Genomic DNA, 23,279 nt, shown 5'->3' with positions numbered 1-23,279 from the left:
CCTCCAAATGAATGGTAATTTTTAGGTAACAAATAATGACATAATTGACAAAGCAAAGCAGTTTGCTGCTCTACTCTTTCAACCACATCACACTGGCTGGAAGACACGTGTTACATAATAATAACACAAGGGCCCTGGGAACCTTTCACTTCATAAAAGCAAGGAGTTAATAAAAGGAGAAAGAGTAGACACTTGATGATCTCCATTTGTATTTATTGGTTGAGGGTTCAGGATATGTACTAATTATACTTTTGAAAAGTTAGAGTTGTAGCTATACACATTGGTTCCTATGGAACATTTACAGTTCTTTATGCAGGTTTAGCTTCAACAGACGTTTGTATTGTGGGAAGGAGTGGGGAAGAGACAATATGAATAAGCACTTCCAAGATTCTGACCTTATGAAATTGCCCTGATAGTTCAGCAGACTTAGACCTTAGAAACCTGAGTGATCTGAATCCACTGCCACTTTCTTTGGTAAATTAATTTGCAGTCCTGACATGCTTGCCTGTTTTAGCTAATGAGGTACATGGCCATCTCTCCTGGGCCAAGTTTTGCATAATGAAAAAAATAACTCAAAGACAGCTCTTTGCATCTTTAAGCATTGTATAGGATCTCATTTTAGTATCTGCAGGGCTTTGTAGCATCACACAGAAAACTCTGCTTTTATACAAAAGCCATTTTAATAGGTTTTATAATGAAGTGTGATCAAGCCATCTGATAACTCCAGTTAAACATGTTATCAGAAAGGATCTAAAGGAATCTAGGAAGCAGGGAATGAACTGTAGAATGTGGTTAACTTTTAGAAGCCTGTTAGTACTTGACATGCAGAATAACTAGATTTTTTTTAAAAAAGGTCCATGGTGGAAAATGAAATTACTGTGGCAAATAAGTCAGAATGTCCAATTATAATAAATGTCTTATCTATTGAAAGTTCTATACGTTCTGATATTTATTTAATATCTTGTGTTTTAAAGAACTTAGTTGTTAAGGTATTGCCATGATGTTTTTTGTGATTCAGAAGGATTATATTGAAGAAAATGATAGAAAGTCTTCCAAGCCTAAACAATTTTGGAAAAACATCTGTTCATTTTTCACACTTACATAAAGAAAACTAGAATAAAATTGCTTGAATGGTAGAGTGTACCTTTCTTAGGGGAAAAAAGATGCATATTGTATGCAAAATGAATATTATCTTATGTCATTTAAATAATTGTACAAGGTAGCGCGACATAGAATTAAGAGAACTTGCCGGTAAGAAAATGATTACTGTGCTGTTCAATTTGTTGCATTTGAATTACTTGACTATATAGAGACTTATTGGCAACAAGTGTTTATGTCTTTACATTTACTGTTTAGTGAAACTTAAATTTAGTCATCATTCTTTAGATTACACATTGATATTGTGAGTTCAAGTTAAAATTAATCCATCCAAATAGACTCAAATTGATTTTAACTTTATATAATGTTTTATTTTGGTTGTCTTTCCATTAAGTGTAAGTAACTGCCCAACTACTGTTCTGTTAAATTATTTGATGTATGCAAATGTTTGTCTAGTGTTTGCTTACTGAAGTTGCCTTTTGAGGATTATAATTTTTAAAACAGTTCTGTTTTTCTTAGTGGTGTTTTGATCATTTCAAAAACAGTACAAAATGTAAACCAATTTAATAACTAATCCCTCTAACATTTTTGGTTTGGAATTTTTTCTTTAAGGTGAGAATTGGAAACAAGGTTGTCAGATTTCAGCACAGAACCAGAACACTCCTGCTGCACCTATGAGTTGAAAGGAGTGTTTTTGTTGGTCTCTTTCACAACCTGATAGGTTTAACTCTTAAGCCTTTCTTAGGTTATTAATGTGAAGCAAAGAACTGATGTAGGAAATTGGAATCTGTACTCATTTGCTGCCAGATAACTATTTGAGAATCTAAAACTACTAAATCATATGTTTTTAAATAAATTGAACAAATAAACCCTTAAAAATGAAACAAGCAAACAAAACTCCATGGATCCATTCTGTGAGATCAGATAGGCCATTAGTTCTTATAAACTTCTAAGAATAATTTTATTTTTTGACATTTCAGTCCTTAAAATGGACTCTAGGCTAGATTAGAATATTCACTGTCTGATATTTTGATTTACCTTTGTCATTGTTCCCAAATCTTTTCCATTTTACTATCACAGCATTCTACGTCATTCTAGTTGGACTGTATAGATGTAAGTTTCTATCAAAAGTTATGTGTTGTTGGATTTTTCTAAAGCTGTTGCTTTTTCACTCTAGAGGTAGCTTTGTTTCAGAGGATGATAACATGTTCTGTTCTGTTTCACTTTGTGATTGTGAAGTCCTTTGGAAGAGCTGAGGATAAAAGAAGAAACATATTTTCTTATTTTTAGAAGCATTATGTTTAAAAGATAACATATGATTTCTAAACTTTGTCACTAATATATCTCAAGAGAAATAGAATCTTCTTAAATGCTCTATGTTCAATTCTGTAGGAAGTTGAGACAATTTTAGGGTTGTAGTGTAATTGTAGATGGCATAATATGAAAACAGATTTCTTCAAAGGTAGGAATTAAATTCCAAATGTGTCCTATGGGTCGGTTCAATACTTTCATGAGATGTCTGCCATGTGCAAACCACTGTCAGGCGTTAGAGGTAAGAGATTCATCTATCCTGCCACCATGGAGTTAACAGGAATGAATAGTAATGCATAAATTAATTACTTTAGAAAATTGAGTAAGGTAAGTTGGAGAGGAGATAAACTAAGACGTTTCGCTAAATATATAAAATCTGTTTCATTTTATGGTATCAGGAACTCTTGTGGAAGTTTTTAAAATAAGTATTTGAAGGATTGGCATGATTATATGCTTGATAATAAGATGAGAGGGAGATGGATAGGAGTGGGCTTGAGAGAGATACAGTCCAACCCATTAACAAATAAACAGGGCATCTCTGGGGACAGGGAGCAACTGGTGGTTGTACTAGAGAACCATACATGCACTTGAGAAAAAGCAAGTATAAGCCAGTGGCAGGAGAATCTCTGTTTCTATGACTTTAAAGTAGATTAGAGACCATTTCTGCTTGTTTTTAGAATAAACCAGAATTTGAGTTTGTGTGTGTGTGTGTGTGTGTGTGTGGTGTGTGTGTATCTGTGTGTTTTATACTAAGAACTAGTAGTTACCCACTAGCAAAATTCTCAGTCTTTGAATTTGGTTGGAACTTTCCCTTATAATAATAGTCATAACTATACTAACTTTTCCTGATAATAATAGTCATAACTACACTAACTTGGGAAGACTATTTAATTTAAGAAAGCAGCAGATGATTTAAACCTATAAAGAAGCCAAGTGCCACCCTTAAACAAAGTTCCCCTTTTTACTCACTTTAGAATGGAATGTTCCTTTTGAAAATAATCTAATTATATGCCACGGACTGGCACTGCTGATTCCTCATATACTATGCAAAGTGAACATGGATGAGAATTGAACCTGATGTTGGTTTTTGAAATTCAACTTTCCTGTTTTGTGAAGGAATTGAATTCTGACCTAATATGATTATAATAGTTTTCAGTTTAAGTTTGATTGTTAATTTGACATTACAGCCTACCTATGCAGTGAAATTGAAGTTGTGGAAGCCTTTTTAAAAATGTACAAGATCAGGTTGATAAAATTCTGTCAAGGTGTTTTGGAGCACAGTCAAGTTATGTGCCCCTAAAATAAAGCTTATAATAAAAGTACTGTCAAGCACTTAAACAGAGTAGATCTGGAGAATGCCTGGAATATAAGTGACCGACTTCCCCTTCTGTCAGGCCGTATTTCCAAGGTCTGACTATTATTTTTCTAAAACGTTGGGTTTGGATTCCTAAAGGAAAAGGGTAAAAGACAGGCAATGTTTCTATTGTGGCTGTTTGCAGGTTATAAGGCATATGGACACATTTTTTCCCCTCTGTCTGCTTAGTAATGGAGGGTCTCCATGGTATCCTAGCAACCAATTTGAACACCAGGCTGCTGCTCTTTGTGCCATCTCTACCATAGGTACTGCTGCCCATCCCAAGGAACTGGGCCTAGCATTCCAGACCCTCTGATGTGAACCTTGTGAGCCCAGAGAATGCAAGACAATGTGGCAAATAAGCACATACTGAAAGCAGCATTTACCAGCATGCTCAACAGCTTATTATGCAATCACATCTGTGGCATTTCGAATCTTAATCTGAATTGTTGAGCTGGTGTTGTTTGCCACCCATTTCCTTGACAGCCCCTCTCCACTTCCTCACACCCAGCCTTATGACACCAGTTCCATTCCCTCTCACCATCTTCTGGAATGACTGTGTTCCTCGCCATCTCCTTAAAATTTATTTTCTAAGAAATTAAATATAGGCAGCCTGTTTGAACTTTCTAAGCATAATTTTGCTTGTAAGAGCAGAGGAATGTTCTCCCTCCAGAACTGTCATGTAAATATAAACAATAGGACAAAAACTGCAGCTATGCAAAGCAGATGTTTAACACAAGGTAGGACTAATGGTACACTCCCTAAAGTGTCTTGTTTCTGCATGAATTTTATAATCATAGCAATTACTATGAAAAAAGCAGGAGAGTAGAGTGTATGGGGGAGTTGAATAGGAAAGGGCAAAACAAGATGAGTATTGTTTAAACTGTGCCATATTTGCCATAAAGTTGGAAAGTATGGGCTTGTGGGTGAGTGAATATGCCCTAGACTGGAATAGAATTTGCAAGTAAGGTAGTAATTTATGAAGGAAGATAGCCATAGGAGTAAATTGAAAGCTGGCCCACTTGGGAAGCCAGACTCTGATAATTGCAGAAAATTATGAAGATGTTTTCCTTTGATCAATCCTTGTTTTGAATGCTTTATATTGTCTCTTTGAAATACCCCTTAACATCAGTGAGGGCTTGGTGGTCTGTGTGCAGTCCATATTGTACAGCAACGGAATGAGAGCAATACATCAGCGTATCACTGTTCTGAATTAGTGGGTCAGGAGTGGCAATGTTTATTATCATCAATAGCAAACAGTCACAGAGTACTTTTACTCTGAAAGGCATTGATCTTTGCTTAACCTGGATCGTGTCTTTTAACACTCAGACAGGCCTATGAGGAAGATTCCAGATTATCCCCATTTCATAACATGAGAAACAGAACGCCAAAACTCAGAGAAGCAAGCAGCTTGCCCGAGGTCACAAAATAAAAGGCTGAACCTCATTTTGAACTCCAGAGTCTTTCTCCTTAACCACTAGGCTCTCCTGCCTTCCAAACAAGTATGAAGATTAGGCTACTGCAGGAAAATCTAAGCAAAACGTATAAACCATTCTTAGGGGCATAACTGTTCACTCATAATTAAATAGGAAGCAGAAGAACTTTGGGAGAAGTAGTAGAAATTAGGATTTTGGCTCTCAAACATAGTTGTATATTAGAATCACCTGGGAGCTTTATCCAATGGTGAAATGAATCCTTACATCAACTAAAACAACAATTTCTGGTAATGTAAGCTAAGCATTGTCATTTAAAAAAGATTTCTAAGTTAACTTCAACGTGCAGCAAAATTTGAGAACTGTTTTGAAAGAAAGATGACAGGATATGTGTATGTGTGTGCGTGGGGGGGGCATGTTTGTATGTGATATTTAAAAAGGATCAGGATAAATTTCCCATCCAAAGAGTTGAATGTCTCATGGGCTAAAGCTTTTAAACATGAGGGACTTACAAAAGTAGAGGTGGATTTTTTTTGCCAGATTATAGGTGTGTATTATTTAATGTCTTATTTTTTTCTCCCAAGTAAATGATCATTATTTTACCTAGCCTAGTAATTCTTAACCTAGCTGCATATTAGAACCACCTAGAAAGGTTTAAAAAATGTTTGCTGTAGGTGCCACCTCTGGAGATTCTGAGTCAAGTGTTTTGGGACAGACTGGAGGTATATGTAGTTTATTTTAGTTCCTGTGGTTATTGTAATGTACAGAGAGGGTAGAGGACATGTGTTACAGACTTTGAGTGTTACAGATTACTTGCATTCTCATCCTTTGGAGAAGTGCCTTCCTTAGTATCTTTGACCAGCCCAAATCCCCCTTGTGCAGTGGAACCAGGACTCCTCAGCTCTTTGATCCCTGTAGCATCTGAATCTGTTGGTTTCACTAGCTTTCTGGGGTTACCTGATACAGTCCTAGGGCACACAAAGTGGCAGCAGCTCTTCTCAATGGGCAAGAGTGTTTCCATTTTTCTGCCAGCCACAAGTGCTGGCCACCATTCAAATATGACACACATTAGGATCAGCCATCATTCCAAGTTTGTTTTTCACTGTCACTGATAGCTGTCTCGTTAGCCAGGAAGATTTTCCCTGGATCCTGGCTACTGCTCTGCCAGGTGAAGTTGAAGGAGGTGAAACAAAGATGAGTGCCTCTTGGAAGTGCAGTCTTGGGCTTGTAGTGCCTTTCCTTCTGGTATGTGATGCCTTTGCAGCCAGCTACAGTTTTTTTTCTCCTACAGATATTTTATCCTTTTAAGGCAAACAGCTTGAGCTCAGGCTGAGGAGTACTTTCCAGGGAGGTTTCAGAGAAAGCAGAAGGAGCACATCAACCTCTCAGCCCCCTTTGCTGACAGTTTGGTTTGAATGAACAGATCCGGGCACTGCTGGCAGACGAGAGGTCTGAGATGATGCCTGCAGTAAGGGATGTTGGTGTCTCCAGAAAGTCTCTTGAGGGAGATAAGAATGCATAACCCTTGTAGTCAGACTTCATGCTGCTCTGTTGCCAGCTCTGTGTTTCCTTCTAGTCTGTCCTCTTTCTCCTTACATCACTGTTAAATATGCCTCAAGAGCTCCTAATGGGCTCTGATAGGAATGTTTACTATACGTGTAGTTCTATCATTATCTTCTCAGCTGAGAATCAACCAATAGTGCAGTTTATATAAGCAAGAGAAATAGCTAATATTATTGCAAATATTTTTCTGGTAAAAAAAATCAAATTCATAGAATCAGAGTCAGCAAGGAAGAGCTTACTTGTCTGTCTCCCTCCTGCTAAAATATGAAAATATATTCAGCTGACAGCATGTTAAAAAAGAGTAGATGTAATAAAGCTGTCCAGAGGTTTAGAGACATTAATTACACAGGAAAGTTAATCATAAGGACAGTAAACACTTTCATTATGAATAGTGCATTTGGTGATTGGGCCTAAATGGGAGGAATAAGAGGAATTAACAACAATAAAGAAACATGACCAAAAGCATGTGTTCACTTATTATGGATAAACAGTTAAGCAGTTAGAAACAGAACAGTGGGCAAAAATTGGTGGTAAGATCTGGGAAAATATTTGTCTTTGGGCCCTTTTTATTATAAGATAGGAAAGGATGGAAGTCATTAGAGGAACAAAGTGACAATTTAGTGCCAACACATACTACTTTCACCTGCATCCAAAATCATTGTTAATTACCTTTGCTTATCTAAAGATAATAAATAAAAATTAAACAACACCAGATTTGCTGTAAGACAGATGTAATTGCATTAACTTCTGTATAAAGAAGGTGGAATAACTTAGCCCCAGCCAAAAACATAAATAAATAGTTTAAATTATTTTTCTGGTGTTATATTTCCAAAACAGATCTCCCAATGTGATTGACCCAATGTTCAGTTTCATTTTCTTACTTCTAGACTATACCTGCTTTTTAGAAGTAGCAATGTGTTTCTTCTTCATAAATGAAGTAATTGTAGTTTCAGTCAGTCAGTTTAATTTGGTCAATTGTTTCTTATGTTAGTGATGACAAACATAACCTAGTTAAGCAAAAATACTTTTGCTGTTTTGTAAAACAGTTGTATTATGGTAATATCAAGGTTTCACCAGATTTAGACCAATAATGAGGTAGTGTGAGAGAAGAATATCTTCTTTTCTGGATATACTCTATATCATCTTAATGGCCTAGCTTTATCAATACATTATAGTTTTGACAGTGCTTCTAAGTCTGGACTAAAGAGAAACAAAAAAGGATTGTCTTGACAAAATAGAAAAATAGAAATTCTGTGTTTTGCCCCTTTGGAGCCGGTTGTTGTAGATGGACTAGAAGGTGGATCAGTCATTCTCTACTGTGCCTGCAGGTGGCTGGCAAACACACTATAAAAGGAAGCACAATTCCACCCTGCCCCTTTTCAAAGACACATTTTGCCCAAATCCTTGGTGACTGAGCAACACATCTGTGTTTTGGTGAGAATGAGAAGATGACTGTGGGTTGGATTTGTGACGGTTTGACACAATGTCACAGTATCCTTCAAAGGAGAATATTAAGCAGCTGAAAGTGACAGGTACCATTTTGCTAAGCCTGTGATGGCAACTCATTATGTCAGTGGGAGGAGCAAAGTAAGTAAATGTGGATTGGGATAAGCCCTGGAATGCGCACTGCATGCGTGATTGAGCATGAAACTTTATGTGAATCATTATCTTCATTCTATGTAATTGCTACCCTCTTGTTTTGGAACTGTCTTTGGATACCAACGCTTAGGAAAGTAAGCCCAAAGACACTTACATAAGTAAGAGTAGTCTTTTGGCAGAAAGAGCCATTCATTGGAGTCCTTCTCTATTCTGAGCAAATGAATTTTATTTAATAGAACATTTAAGTTTTGTATTGTCAGAGGAAATTTTTTGCCCTGGAGTGTATGCTACAGTGAAAAAGGAAAGAATACTTGTGGTTTCTGACCACTCACCTAATACCTAGCTTTTATAAATGTAATGCTAGACTCCATCATATATTTGTATGAGCACTGTTTCTTTTACAAATCTGAAAAGCTTTAGAAATATTGTGAAAGAAACTATGCTATGACTTTAAATGGTTGTAGCCTTAATCAAGAAATTCTGTCAGAATATCACTTCAGATTTTTGTTACTCATCATAAAAGAAAAATCTGACATAAAAGTATAATTTGCCTGATTCTGCCTTCCAGATGTTTTAACATAACTTACCACAGTGACATCTATTTTCTTGTTGGAAAAAAAGAAACAAAGAAGAACTAAATAAATGATTCCTTCTTCATGTAGCACTCACTGACTGGCATAATACTGAATGGTTGTAACTTTGAAAGAGTTCTTATGGAAAAGAATAGAAAATAAATAAAATAACAAGCTCACTGTGAATGGATCATATTTATTAATTTTTTGCCACCTTATACAGGCTTCATGAATTCACCAAGTCTTTGCTTGCTTTACTTAGACATTAACATGTTTATTCTTCTGATTTTTGACTACTTTTGGTGGGAAATAGCTACGCTAAAAATATATTTTCTTTTTGATAGACAATTACTAAAAGAGTATAGTCCATGTACTTTAAAATAACAATAGTTGAAGTAAAAACTTACAGAAATGAAGAATTTAGACACTTGGAGGCATTAAATGTGTTCTTAACATTTATGAATAAATACAAAATATTTTAGAAAATACTGGCATTTGATGAGTATCCTATTTTCCATCAAAAGTTATATTCTATCTACAATATAATCATGATTATTTTAAGCAATCAAGGTTAACTCTTTTATACCCGAAGAAATGAAAAAGTTGAAAGAACCAATCAATATTGAAATATTTTGGTGAAAATTCCCATGGAAAGTGTGCAAAGGTGAATAAAATTGAGTGAACACATTGCTAGAATATTTTTTTTTTTTTGGTGTGGAGGATCAAACTCAGGTCCTTGCACTTGCACAGCAGATGGCGAAACCACTGAGCTAAATCCCCGGCCCGAACATCCATTTTAAAGTTTAAATTAAAACACATTACAGAGGATTGCTTTTCTCAAGTGACCTTTTCTCTCCCAGGACTTGTTTTACCTTTACAGTCCTCACCACTGAAGGCCTGCAGCATGCAATCATCTGTCAGAATAGAGCAGTGCTCCATCTTCTGGATTCCTAAGGGGTACTGTCAGTATGATGAATGGAAAATCACTCAGGTGTACATTTGTCTTGGTGGGAGTGGGATTCTCTGCTAAGTGGACTGAGGGGTTATTAAATAACATCTAGGTGAGCTCTTGCTAGTGTGTTTTTCAGTCGTTGATGAGAATTTTCTTTTCCCTCCTTCTTGACTCCCACTAATAGTTCAATATATTGCTTTATCATCATTAAGGGTGTCTTAGCACTTTCCTGTCCCTGGGATGATGAAATACTTGACATCCTCAATTTAAAGGAGGAGAGGTTTATTTTGGCTCACAGTTTTCAGAGGTTTCAGTTCTTAGTTGTCTGATTCCAAGGCAGAGAGGGCATGGTAGAAGTACCTGGGCAGAGGAAGAGCTGCTTAAGTCAGGATGGTCAGGAAGCAGAGGGAGAAAGAGGGAGCCAAGGTGGGAGACACACCTTTCCAGGTTATGCCCTCTGTGAACTCCCTCTTGCAGTCAGGACTCACCTGCTAATGGTGCTTTCAGCTATGGACCTATCAGTGGATTAGTTCACCCAGGAGTATGGAACCTCTGTGATCTAATCACCTTAAAAAAGCCCCATGTCTGAACACGTGATGCATTTGGGGGACATTCTAGATCTTCCTATAACAAAGAGGAAGAATATAATATTCAAAACTTATTCAAACTGGGGTGTTTTTTAAATCTGGGTTTTCCTTTTTTCAACAGATACATTTCTTACTTCAGATAAATTCTGTGCCAACTAAGGGCAGTCATTGTTACTTTGTAACCTTGTATTCAACAATCAACTATTAATGATGAAGATAATTATTAAAACCATTTTTCTTATTCTATACTATATAAGCTATCTCACTTAATTCCACAGCGATCTGCTGTTATCATTGCATTTTTTTGAGATGGGTAAAATTAGGCACAGAGAAATAAAAACTTTGTCCAAAATAAAATAGTGCTTCAGTGCAAATCTTTGTGACTCTGGAACTCTTTTCATGCTCTGTATGCTATTGTATATTGATGTATATTGATTAAATATTTGGTTCAATAGCTCATTTAAAAAAAAAAACACAGAAGTCTATTTTCCATTCCCTTGGTGGTTTTGTTCCTTTTATATAGCTCTCTGTTGCTTTTTTATATACATACACCCCTTATACCCACTATGCCCACAGGTGTGCCCTCCTTCATAGTCTAGGCCACTGCAGTATCTTGGCAGTTACTCTTACAATAACACTGTATGCTTGCTTCAAATTGTTATCAAATGGAATTACTCATGCCTCAAGCATTTTTGCTATTTTATACATAGAAAGTTTTCTCCAACTTGTACTTGTATAATTTTTTGACATAAAATTTTTAAATAACCAGAGCTTGTTCCTGGTGAATCAAATTCCCACTTTAAAGAAACAGCCCCTGGATTTTCCAGTGTTCATTTCTGTACTGATTTTCCCCTAAATAGTAGCATCTGTAATTGTGTATAATTAGAAAGTTTATCCAATACCTTTGGATTATTATGATAATTAACAAAAGTTTCTAAGAATTAGCTTTCAATTGTTTTCAGTTTGTTTGATCATTTACCAAATATTTACTGCGTAAATGCTGGAAGCTATATAGATATCTCTTCTTCTCACCACAAATTGTTAAATACCTAAAAATCAATGACTTGCTTTTTTGGGGTTATTTCAACCTGCGTTGGGCCCCACACACCTGGGGTGGTCATGTTTCTCCTAGTCCTTAGTGTTTGACTTTGTCATCTTATTCTTCTGAGTTTTTAATTTCTATTGTTTGTTGTTATTATTGAGTTTACATCTACTTCCCATTAAAGATGGCAAATTTCAGGGAATACAAGGCCAATGTGTCTTATTACCCATATTGAATTTTTAGAGTCCAAAACAGGACTGGTACAGAGCAAATTCTTTGTCAAATGACAGAAAAGATGAAGTCTCTTCTTGTTCATGCCTCTTAGATACTTTATCTTTTAAATTTAAAATTTTGGAAATTGGAAATTTATTTTGCTAAGCTTCATAGAACTTGTAGGCATTTTTTTTTTTTTTTTGGCTGGAAAAGTGTTTTTACAAACTTTTGAATTTTAATGCCTTGGCAAACATTTGTGGATTTCCTGTGCTCCATGGGTTCATCCCAACCCCTGCTACTCCATGGTGTCATCATCTAGCCCATTTTTATTGTTAGGGTTTATACAGGCGTCCCTCCCAGAACTTCATACACTCATAGGTGGGGATTTTGGAAGGTGACTGGATTATTGGAGCATTCTTGGTGACTTGCTGTTAGGAGGTGAGGTCTGGTCAGAAAAGATGGGCCCCTGGGAATATGGCCTGGAAGGGTTTATCTCCCTCCCCAGCTCCTTCCTACAATCTGCACCTTCTGTCTTCCACACCAGGAGGAGCTCTCCTCTATCATGCCCCTTTTCCACGTTGTCCTGCTTTAGAGCCAGATGAGTATGGACTGAAACCTCTACAAACTGTGAGATAAAATAAAGCTTTCCTGCTTTAGGTTGTGGGTATCAGGTACTGTGTCTCAGCAATGAGGAAGAAACTAAGACACCCCTATTGTTATTTTCTGCCTGGACTCTGGAGTCAGATCAGCTTTTTAACCTCTAGGATTACAAAGTATTAAAAAGTTCCTTCTAGCTCAAATAATCTGTGATTGTAAAATACATTTCCAAGGAAGCATACTTGTCCTCCAGCTCTAATAAATGTCTAGTATCAAGTTCTGCAACATAAAAACTAATGAATTGGTTAACCTTGAAAAGTAAAAGCATTGCTTGCTAAAGGATACTAGCATGGTGTTAACAGAGTCACAGAAGAATCTATGCAAATTCTTAATTCTTTTTGCAGACACAGCCAGAACTCTAACAAAATTCTGTCAAACTTAGGATAATAGCTTGTTAATTTTGAAAAACAAAGATTTTATAGATCTTCATATTATAAGAGGGTAGAGACCATCAAACTAATGATAAAATACTTTTTGAACAGGTGATTCCCTCATCATTTACCAGAATAAAATGGGAAAAATTTAAAGATTGATCTTGATGTACAGTGGTATTTTGGGTTTTTCCATGATTGTGGTCGCAAACAGAATAGGACAAGAACCAAATCAAATTTCCCCATAAGGTCAACATTGAACCTAACTGTTTAGTTCTCACATAATTTGGTTTGTGACCAAAATCATGGAAAGAATTAAGTTTGTGAACCGAGGTACCACTGTATATTGTGTCTTAGGTCTTCAGGATGAAACCTGGAAATACCCACTGGTATAACAAAAACTTCTTTATTTCACATGATCATAGGCTTCTGTGAGTGTTTGAGGTTTGTTTTCTAGAAGGCTTATGTGCTGAATGCTGATGTAGACTTTGTAGATGATAAGAATGAGGTTTGATAAGAACCTAAATTTGTTGGTTAGGAAAATGAATATGGTTATGATTTCATTTACGTCTCACAATATCTGAGTGAATAAAGGAAGACAGATCATCTCCATTTTGTAGATGAGAAAATTAAGGATCAACTAGATGAACTAATATAACCCCAATTTCAACAGCTCTTAAGGGACAGTACTGTACATCCAACAGGTCACCAGACTCAAACCCCAAACCATCTTAATACATTCATATTTTTGCCATGAGAATCCACTGTGTCCTGCAGTTCAGCAATTCACAATGGAGTTCATCTGAGATTCCATTTCTTCATTATAGATGATGATTATTACAATTACCATAGTTAGAGATAATGTTTATGAATCCCTCAGTACAATGCCCAAAAAATAATAAGGAAATCTTAGTCAGCTTTCTTGTTGCTTGGACACAATACCTGACACCCACAATTTAAAGGAGGAGAGGTTTAATTTAGCTTATGCATTCAGGGAATTCCATCTGTGATTGGCTGGCTCCAAAGCAGTAAGAGCATGGTGGAAGGGCATATCAGAGCAAAGATGCTTAGTTCATGGTGGCCAGGAAGCAGAGCAGGCAAAGTGTGCCAGAGCAGAAAGAGTGAAGGAGCAGATATAGACCACATGGCCACTCCTCCATAACCCGGTGACACATCTAGAAGTATGACCCACCAATCTCCTTGGCAGATACCAAAGTCAGTCAAGTTGATACAATTCAGATTAATTGTCACAGCTTCGTAATCAGTTGCATTGAGGTTATCATTACTATCATCATTTTTACTGATTTTGTTAAATCAATTTTGACTATGAATATTTCTAAACCAAATTGAAGAGCATGAGATGGAAGGACTGAGTCAGTAATAACAAAGTCCTATAGCAGAGCCCAATGCAGCCCAGCTTGGCTTTGCTAGGTATGACTCAGAGAATTATTGAATGACAGTAAGAATCCTACATGACTTCTGCATGGACTAACCATAGGAAAGAAATATTGAACACAGGCAAGATTTAAGTTTCATTATTGTGCTATTTATTTCATTCAACAAGCAATTGTAGGTCTATAGAACAGTGAAGACTGGATTGGCCAAGTTTGAACCCATGTATTTAAATTATATTAAAATTATAATGAAGTAGTTGTATTAAGTCAAAGGAAAGATGTCTGTGCTCTAAATATGAAGAATATTTAATTGTACATTCTTTGCACATGCATTATATGAAATTGCAATATTGTTCTTAACATTTTGTTTTAACAAATGAAGCCATTACAAACTACGGTATTGCTGCCCTAAAATAAGGTTTTAAAGATCCAGCATTTCAATGATTTGATTTCAATCCATCAAAAGTATTTAGAGTAAAGTAGCTTTTCACTTTTCTGAAATGTTGGCATAGAAGTTATTCAATGCTAATGGACTTCTGTTTGCAAACCATTCATTTCCAACTTGAATATTTGCTGTCCAGACTGAGAAGCTCTCAGATGTAGAGCACAATCTTAGCTTATAAATGTTTCCTGTTAATGACCTTGCTTCTGCATCTTGAGATGTCATTTTAAGAACAATATGATTGTAGGTAAAAGCAATGATAACAGCCCTATTAGCCTGTGGAGGAATGCATTAATGATCTTGGACAAATTCCTGACAGTCACAATGATGAGCTGATAATAGAAAGCTTTAGAATAAAAATAACAATACCAGTTCATTTTGTAATGTGTCATGTAGTGTAAGAAAGATTATTTTTTAACAGCTTCATTGAAATATGATTTGAGTACCATAAAATTTACTCTATACATTTTTTATTTTTTTGTATATTTCATTTAAATAGGCATTTAATTTTGCAAATGACACGAGTTTGTAGAATCTTAAGGTTGTATTTGGACCCAGGGCATTTGTTCACATCAAATATTAAATCTGACTAGTGTCAGAAGAGTTCAAATATTTAGTCTATTTCTTATTTTTTGGAACAAGTCAGAAACAGGAATTTAGTTTTGTGACTAGATCTGATATATTAATGAGGTGATGGCTTGATTAAGAGTAACAACAGTAGTATCAGTTTGCCTTTTCTAGAATATTTACTGTGTTCAGGCACTCTACTGGAGGGTGATGATACATTTTTGGGTAATCTTTATAATATTTCTGAAAGGTAAAGAGTATCCATTCCATTTTACAGATAAAATAAAGCAATATCAGAAAGCTTATGTAATTACCTAAACCACACAGTGTTTCCTGAATACAAAGTGTATGTTTTAGGCTGCTATATATCAAGAGTTATTTATCTGGAGGTACTCTGGTAAGCAGACTGTATAACTTCCACCTTTTACCATTCTCTAATTTTCTTCTATTTTCTTCAGCAGTAAGATACATCCTTGATGTTGCCCTCCAACTTGGCTTGTGGTTCCTGTGCACATTCTCTATGGGGTATTAAAAGAAGAGAAAGTCAACAAGTTAAAAAAGATAACCAAACATCCCTGAGGTGAATGTAGAATTATCAGGGAGCTCTCTGAGAAACGAGAGAGGCAAGGACAGAAGAGGGGTTTGAATTAATGAACAAATGGACAAACATATGAGAGAAATGTAAGCCAAAAGAGCTTGACAAAATTTGAGAGGAAAGGAGAAATTTTGGGTCTTTAGATGTGCCAGAAGTGGTGATTTCATGAATAAAGTAGAAGGTTTCGATTAAAATTCTGTTTAAAGTGTAAACTATTTTAAAGGACAAATTCTAATGGGCTCTTATGCCAGTGGGCTGAAAGCAGATGAAGATGACTACATTGGTCTCTAATGCAGATGGTCCTGACCCCAGTGGGAGATGCCTCTGATTTTGGTGGCTGCAGCTGACTCTGCTTCTCTAAAGACCCTGGCTTGCTACCTGGCTGGCTGTGTTCCCCAGAAGCCTTTACCTTGATGCCAGTCAATCCTGCATGGTGCAAAGACTTCTGAGTTACAAGCCAATTGGGGAAGCTGCCAACTCTGTTGCTTATTCAGCAGTGAAACGAGGTGGCATTGTTAGCTCTCTTTCTTATTGTGCAGGTATCAAGAATGAAGTTTCAGTTGGAGGGAATGAAGAGTAATCTTACTTTGAGTATTAACTGGGAATTGACAAAAGGAATTTCAGAGATAATAAACTGTTTCATGTATTTTTAGCAAACTGTAGATCTCAGCTTCAGTCACATAAGTGGTTGGAATTTATAAATTCTACTGGCCAAATTTGGATTTTCTTATTTGATGTTTGTTATGTAGGACCTAGTTTTGATAAATATATAAGCACATAGCAATTAAGAAGTAAAATTATTAAAGATACACATATAAAGGATTTAGAGAGCATTTCAGAAAAATACATGTGATAAGATTTTCTAAAATACACAAAAACTCTTTGTTAGGTTGATGATACTTTTTCTAGTTGTTTTATTAGTAGAATCCCATGCAAATATATAGTGCACAGAACATAACAGATTCAGAGATAATGCGTTGTCAGTGTTGGGCTCTGGTGGCAGTGTCACATTGCCTAGGAATTTGTTAGGAAAACAGATTCTCAGATATGACCCCAAACTCACTGAAGCAGAAACCATAGGAGAAGGTCCAGCCAGCAGTATTCTAACAATCCCTGTAGGTGATTGTGTTCTACTCTAAAGTTTGACAACTTGTAGAATGGCAAATCTAAATGTGGCAGACTGTACTTGTAAAAGATTGATTTGTACTGTAGAAGATTGATTTCTTGATAGTAGCCATTCTTACTGGAGTAAAACAAAATTTCAGTGTTATTTTAATTTGAATTTCTCTAATGGCCAAAGATGTTGAACATTAAAAAATATTTATTATCTATTTATACTTCAAAGAAGTGTCTGTTCATTTCAGTTGTCCATTTTTTGATTGGGTCTTTTATTTTGGGGAGGGTCTGGTTTTTTGGAGTTCCTTATGTATTCTCGATATTAGTCCTTCATCAGAGAAGTGGAAAAAATTTTTTCCCATTCTGAAGTTTTTCTCTTCATTCTCTTTGTTGTTTCCTTTGTTGTACAGAAGCTTTTTAATTTGATATAATTCCATTTGTTGGTTCTTGATTTTCTTTCTTTCTTTCTTTTTTTTTCTTTTTGGTACCGGGGATCGAACTCGGGTCCTTGCGCTTGCGCAGCAGGTGGCAAAACCACTGAGCTAAATCCCTGGCCCATGATTTTATTTCTTGTGCAGCTGAGTTTCTATTCAGAAAGTCTTACCTGTGCCTATGTCTTTAAGGATTTTATCTATCTAATCTCCCACCAGATTGTATTTCTGTTTTAATATCTAGGTGTTTGATCCATTTTGATTTTATTTTGATGCATGGTGATAGATACAAGTCTAGATTCAATCTTCTGTATGTGTGTAGATAGTTTTTCCAGCACCATTTCTTAAAGAGGCTATCTTTTATCCAGGATAAGTTTTTGGCCCCTTTGTCAAAGATCAGAGGACTTAATGTTGTTCCTGCGTATTGTATTTGGTTCCCTTGATCTACATGTCTGATTTTGTGCCTGTATCATCCTGTTTCTATCACTGTAGCTTTGCAATATAGCCTGACATTTGGGATTGTAGGGCCTCCTGTTTTTCTCTTGTTGCCAAGGATTGCTTTTGCTATTTTGGGTCACTTCTGGTTCCATATACATCTTAGTATGTATTTTTATGAGTTCTGTAAGAAATGCTGTTTGTATTTTGGTTGAGATCACATTAAATATGAGTCAGGTTTGGTAGTATGGCCATTTTGACAATATTGTTTCTACCTACCCAGGAACAGGAGCTACTTTTCCATTTTCTGTTGTCCTCTTCAACCTCCTTTTTTGGAATACTGTAGTTTTTATCATAGAGAACTTTCACTTCCATAGTTAGGTTAATTTCTAAATATTTAATTTTTCTTGATGCTAATGGTGAATGGTATTGTTTTCCTAATTTCTTTTCCAGTGAGTTCAGTATTGGTATACAGGAATGCTATTGATTTTTGTGATTTGATTTTGTATCCTAGTACATTCTTCAATTAGGTTGTAATTTTAGGAGTCTTTTGGTGGAATTTTTTGAGTCTTCAATGTAAGGGATCATGTTATCTGCAAATAATGATAATTTAACTTCTTCCTTTCCTATGGGTACCCATTTCGTTTCTTTATCTTGTCTGATTAGTCTAGCTAAACTTTCGAGTATTATATGGAATAGGTGTGGTGATAGTAGATATCCTTGTTTTATTCCTGACTTTAGAGGAAAAACTTTCAGCTCTTTTAAATTTAAATGATGTTGGCCATTAGTTTGTCATCAGTGGCTTTTATCAAGTTGAAATGAAGTCCTTCTACACCTCTTTTCTTCAGGATTTTTACCATGAATGGATGTTGGATTTTGTCAAAGGCTTTTTCTTCATCGGTTGAGATGACTGTATGATTTTTGTTTGTGCTTTTGTTTATATGGTGCATTACTTTTATTAACTTATGCATTTTGAACCATCGTTTTATCCCCTGGATGACGCCTATTTGATCCTGCTGTATGATATTTTTGATTTGTTACATTCTTTTTCCATTACCTTGTTGAAGATGTTTGTGTCTATGTGCATTGAAGACATGACATACATTTGTACTTTTTAGTTGGTTCCTTTTCTGGTTTTGGAATCAGGGAAATACTAGCTTCCAAAAATGAGTTTAGAAGCACTCCTTCCCTTTCAATTTCATTAAAAAGTTTGAAAAATATTAGCATTACATCCTCCCTGAAGTTCTGGTAGAATTCAGTGATGGATCCATCAGGTCCTAGGGTTTTCTTAGCTGGTAGGGTTTTTTTTTTTTTAAATCATTCTCTCAATTTCATTGCCTGTTATTGGCTTATTCAGAGTTTTTATATCTTCTTTTTTTCCAGTTTTGGTAATTCATATCTGTCTAGAAATCTATCCATTTCTTCTAGATTCTCTGATGTGCTGGAGTACAATCTTTCATAGTAATTACTAATGCTCTTCCACATTTCCATGGTGTCTGCTGTGATTACACCTTTTTCATTTCTAATTACATTGTTTTGGGTAAGTTTGGTAAGTTTTGTTAAGGCTTTGTCTATTTTGTTTATTCTTTCAAAGAATGAGCTCTTCTATTCATTGATTTTTTTGTATTTTTGTGGTCCTTATTTCATTCATTTCTGCTTTGAGTTTTATGATTTCCTTCCATGTACTAGGACTGGGATTGGACTGTTCCTATATTTCTAGTACCTCAAGACACATCATTAAGTTACTTATTTGGGCTCACTCTGTTTTTCTAATGTGAGCATTTACAGCAATAAGCTTCCTTCTTAGAACTGCTTTCATTGTGTTCCATAGGATCTGGTATGTTGTACTAGTGTTATTGTTTAATTCCACAGGCTCTGTTATGTTGTACTAGTGTAATGTTTAATTTCTTCTTTGATTTTTCTGTGAGTCATTGACTACTCAAGAGTGTATTACTTAATTCCAGAGTGTTTGTGAAATTTCCGAGATTTATTTTGTGATTGATTTGTAGTATCTGTGCTTTTGATCTGATAGAATTCATGGGAAATTTTTAATTCTTTTGTATTTATTTAAGCAGGCTTTGTGGGCTAGTCTATGGTTTATTTTAGAGAAATTCCATGTGCTGCTGCAAAGAATGTGTATTCTGTTGTAGTAGAATAAATAGAACACTCTAGATAGCTATCGAATCCATTTGTTTGAAGGTGTGGTTCAGCTTTGATATTTCTTTGTTGATTTTTTGTTCAGTCTATTTGTGAAACTGAGGTGTTGTGGTTCCCCACTATGACTGTGTTTGTGTTTATTTGAACTTTTAAGTCCAGTAGTGTTTGTTTCATGAAGTTGAGAGCACAGGTATTTGGTGTGTATATATTTATAATTGTTGTATCTCTTCTAGCTGAATTGTTCCCTTAACTAATATGTAGTGACATTCTTTGCCTATTCATTCTTTATAGGATCACCCTGACTTGGTTTTTTCATAGCACTTCATTCCTTGATGTAATTTGCTTCCTGGGTTTTGTCTGGCCAGGTAGTTCCATGTAAACTCACCTGTGTTCATTTATGCCCCAGGCCCTAGGACAGTGGTAGGAACGGTAGGTACATGGTAGGAGTGTGGTGGATAAGGAGAGATGTTTATCTGTCCTGATCTAAACTGTAAGGTACTAGGTGACAGGGCTTGTATCTCACTGTTATGTTAGAAATACACATGTAAAGAGACTAGCATAGTATCTGGGGCAGAGAACACATTCACATAATAATTTTTCTTCCTACTCCTTTCCCTCTCATTATTCTCATGGGTTTCAGCTTCTCACAATTCTTTGCATTGAGTCTGATCATAATAAATGAAACAGAGTGTTAAACTTTGATATAAGTAACTAGAAAACAAAATAGAATATAAGTGCTCTCTATGTTTGGAGTTTTGTACAATTTATATATTGAATGAATAATGTTCAGTTAGAAGCTACAAATAATAGGAATTCCAAATATTGAAATGCATGCTGAACAATTAAAATCTGTAATATAATATAGGTTTACAGAAAACTTTAGATTCAGTGTAATTTGGAATCCAGATATTTTTGCAGATTTTTGATGAGTGGCATGAACTGTACATATGGAATAGATATGAGCTTTAGAAAGATCTGTCATCAATTCAGGTTGGTTATATGACCAAGCTTACTTTCTGCAAACTTACAAAATTCTAGTTTTGATTATGAATTTATATATGAGTTTATGTATCTGTGTAATCTACAAGTGGAACTAATGTTTATATTTTAGATTTTTTGTATTTAAGAACTATATTCACCCACAATTAACATTTGTGGTCCTTGAAGCTCAAGGATATTAAATAACTTGATCTAAATCACATTGGTATATACAAATAAAATCTGAATTTGAACCCAGGTCTTGTTGAATCTATAGCTCTTAACTTTTCACTACACAGCACTGTCTCTTAGAATCATATATTAGAGCTAGAAAGTCCATAATGATTGCTAAGTTCACACTCTTCATTACACAGTTAATGACAAAGAGATTCCAAGAGCTTATGCTCTACAGTAGTAACACTGGTAGAGGGCAAGCGCAGAACTCAGGTCTTTTATACCAAGCTATATACTTTCTTATTTTTCATGTAAACATTTAATTTCTAGATAGTTCTAAATTATTGTTCTTAGAGGTCATGGTAATTGCAGAAAGGCAATTTTCTCATAGTTTCTGTTTCTTATATGGACTCACAAAGATGTTTTGATCAAATGGTTTGACTCTGTTTTTGTAATCAAATACCTAAGTGCTGGTAATGCATACTTTCTTAGGTTTGAAACAGGGGCTTTATTTTACTTGGGCACAGCTAGAGTATATTGCAATTCCCTGTTTCCTTAGTTGCCTTCAGGAGTAAAATAAGCAATTTCATTTAAAATTAATAGCCCCGATCTCACTTCTGCCTTATTCACTGAGGAAACCTTATAGTTAACTGCAATTTCACTTATTTTCAGTGCAACTTCATGGGAATTCTTTGATAGCAGTTAACCATCGTGCTCGGCTTTTGCTGTTTTTAGCCAAACTCTTGTATTGGAGCAGTAAGTTACTCTAGGAAATGCATCCCAGTCAAAGTAAATTGCCTTGCTTTCTGCCTGAGCACTTTACAGATTTCACACTTTCCCAGAAAGATTTATATGTGTCAGATTTTTGTAAATCAGGGTTATAGTGTTGTGCCCAGATTTCGAGGTCCCCAAAGACCACCAAGGAGCCGATTCCGATGTAAACACACGAGGGTCGTTTATTCAGGCTCGAGCACGGACTCCCAACGGTCACCGCCGCAGCGGGTCAAGATTGAGAGCCCCGACTCCAAATCAGCAGGGGTTTTTATAGTGGTTACAGCAAGGTTCTAGATTGGCAATTAAACCTGATTGATTGTGCCTTGCGCACCCAAGCTGCAAACGGTTGCTAACTACTGATTAGCTGTTGCTAGGGGACGGCTGAACACTATCACATGCAGGTGGTCAAAATACAACTTGTGGTTTTTCTTAGAACTGAAATTTATGCCACCAAATTTTAGAATGGAGTCACTTAGGTCTCACAATAGCACAGTAGAGAAATGCCCATTTAAAGTAGAAATCTGATTCTTCATTTTGTTGAAGATGACTGATTCAAGGAAAAAGAAATTGAAGGATTTTGGTAGACTAAAAGGATATAGTTCTAAACTTTACATGTGTTATTTTTACCCTTTATTTTCAAAGATAGAAAAGTAATGTTGTTAGTCATGGTGATTTTATAATTTTTTTGTACCTTGATTTGTATATTATCTAATTCCATAAAGTATATGTATGTAATATCATTATATAATAATTAGAAATAATGATATATTATTTGGCAAATTTAATAGTTTATTTTTAAAAAGATAAATACAGTTGAGGTACACCACCTTCAGGGAGATAGAGTTGGAGGGAAAAAGAAGAAAAGTGAAATACAGAAAGAGGTACATTTTAACTAGATCCACAGATCTGTATGGTAAGCTTTTGGTTCCTCATCCTCCTTCAGATCTTGAAGATAAGGAAATTAAATCACATATTACATTTGTCCTTGGGCTGCAGACTGAGCCTAAGCTTAGACACTGAATGATTTCTGGGTCAGGAGCCCAGCTGGTTCTGCTCTGACAGAAATTGGATAGTTGGTTTAGCATGATGGTTTCATACTTGTGCTTTGGAATCCAAACAGCTCGAGTTCTGATTTGAACTTTGCCACCAATGGTGTTCATGACTTCTCTGTGCCTTGGATTTATCATCTATAAAATCGGAGCCCGTGTAGAATCTTGGGTAAGAGCCCAATGTCTGGAAGTAGATCTTCCAGTTGCAACCTCAGATCTGCCTGCCTATTATGGACTTTGTTGCTTTAGGCAAATTGCCTAACATGTCAGTGCCTTTAACCTCCCATCTATCAAACAGGGACAGTAATTGTATTTGTTAGGAGAATTAAAAAAGATAATACTTCTAAAGCATTTAGAATGGTGCCTGGAAGATTGAAAGCACCTGAGTTTCTTCATCATTCTACTAACCCAGTGC

General features: G+C 35.7%; 1 protein-coding gene across 2 annotated transcripts in view; it reads left to right on the top strand.

Annotated features, from left to right (window-relative positions):
- Prkg1 (protein kinase cGMP-dependent 1) overlaps positions 1-23,279 on the top strand; it is a 1,307,364-nt gene that overhangs the window by 109,851 nt on the left and 1,174,234 nt on the right. The gene's annotated exons all lie outside the window — the stretch shown is intronic.

Source organism: Heterocephalus glaber, unplaced genomic scaffold (genome assembly GCF_053883595.1).
Source record: "Heterocephalus glaber isolate CG9 unplaced genomic scaffold, H.glaber_assembly_v1.0 deba00001497, whole genome shotgun sequence".
Classification (NCBI taxonomy): domain Eukaryota; kingdom Metazoa; phylum Chordata; class Mammalia; order Rodentia; family Bathyergidae; genus Heterocephalus; species Heterocephalus glaber.
This window is presented reverse-complemented; position numbering and strand designations above follow the sequence as displayed.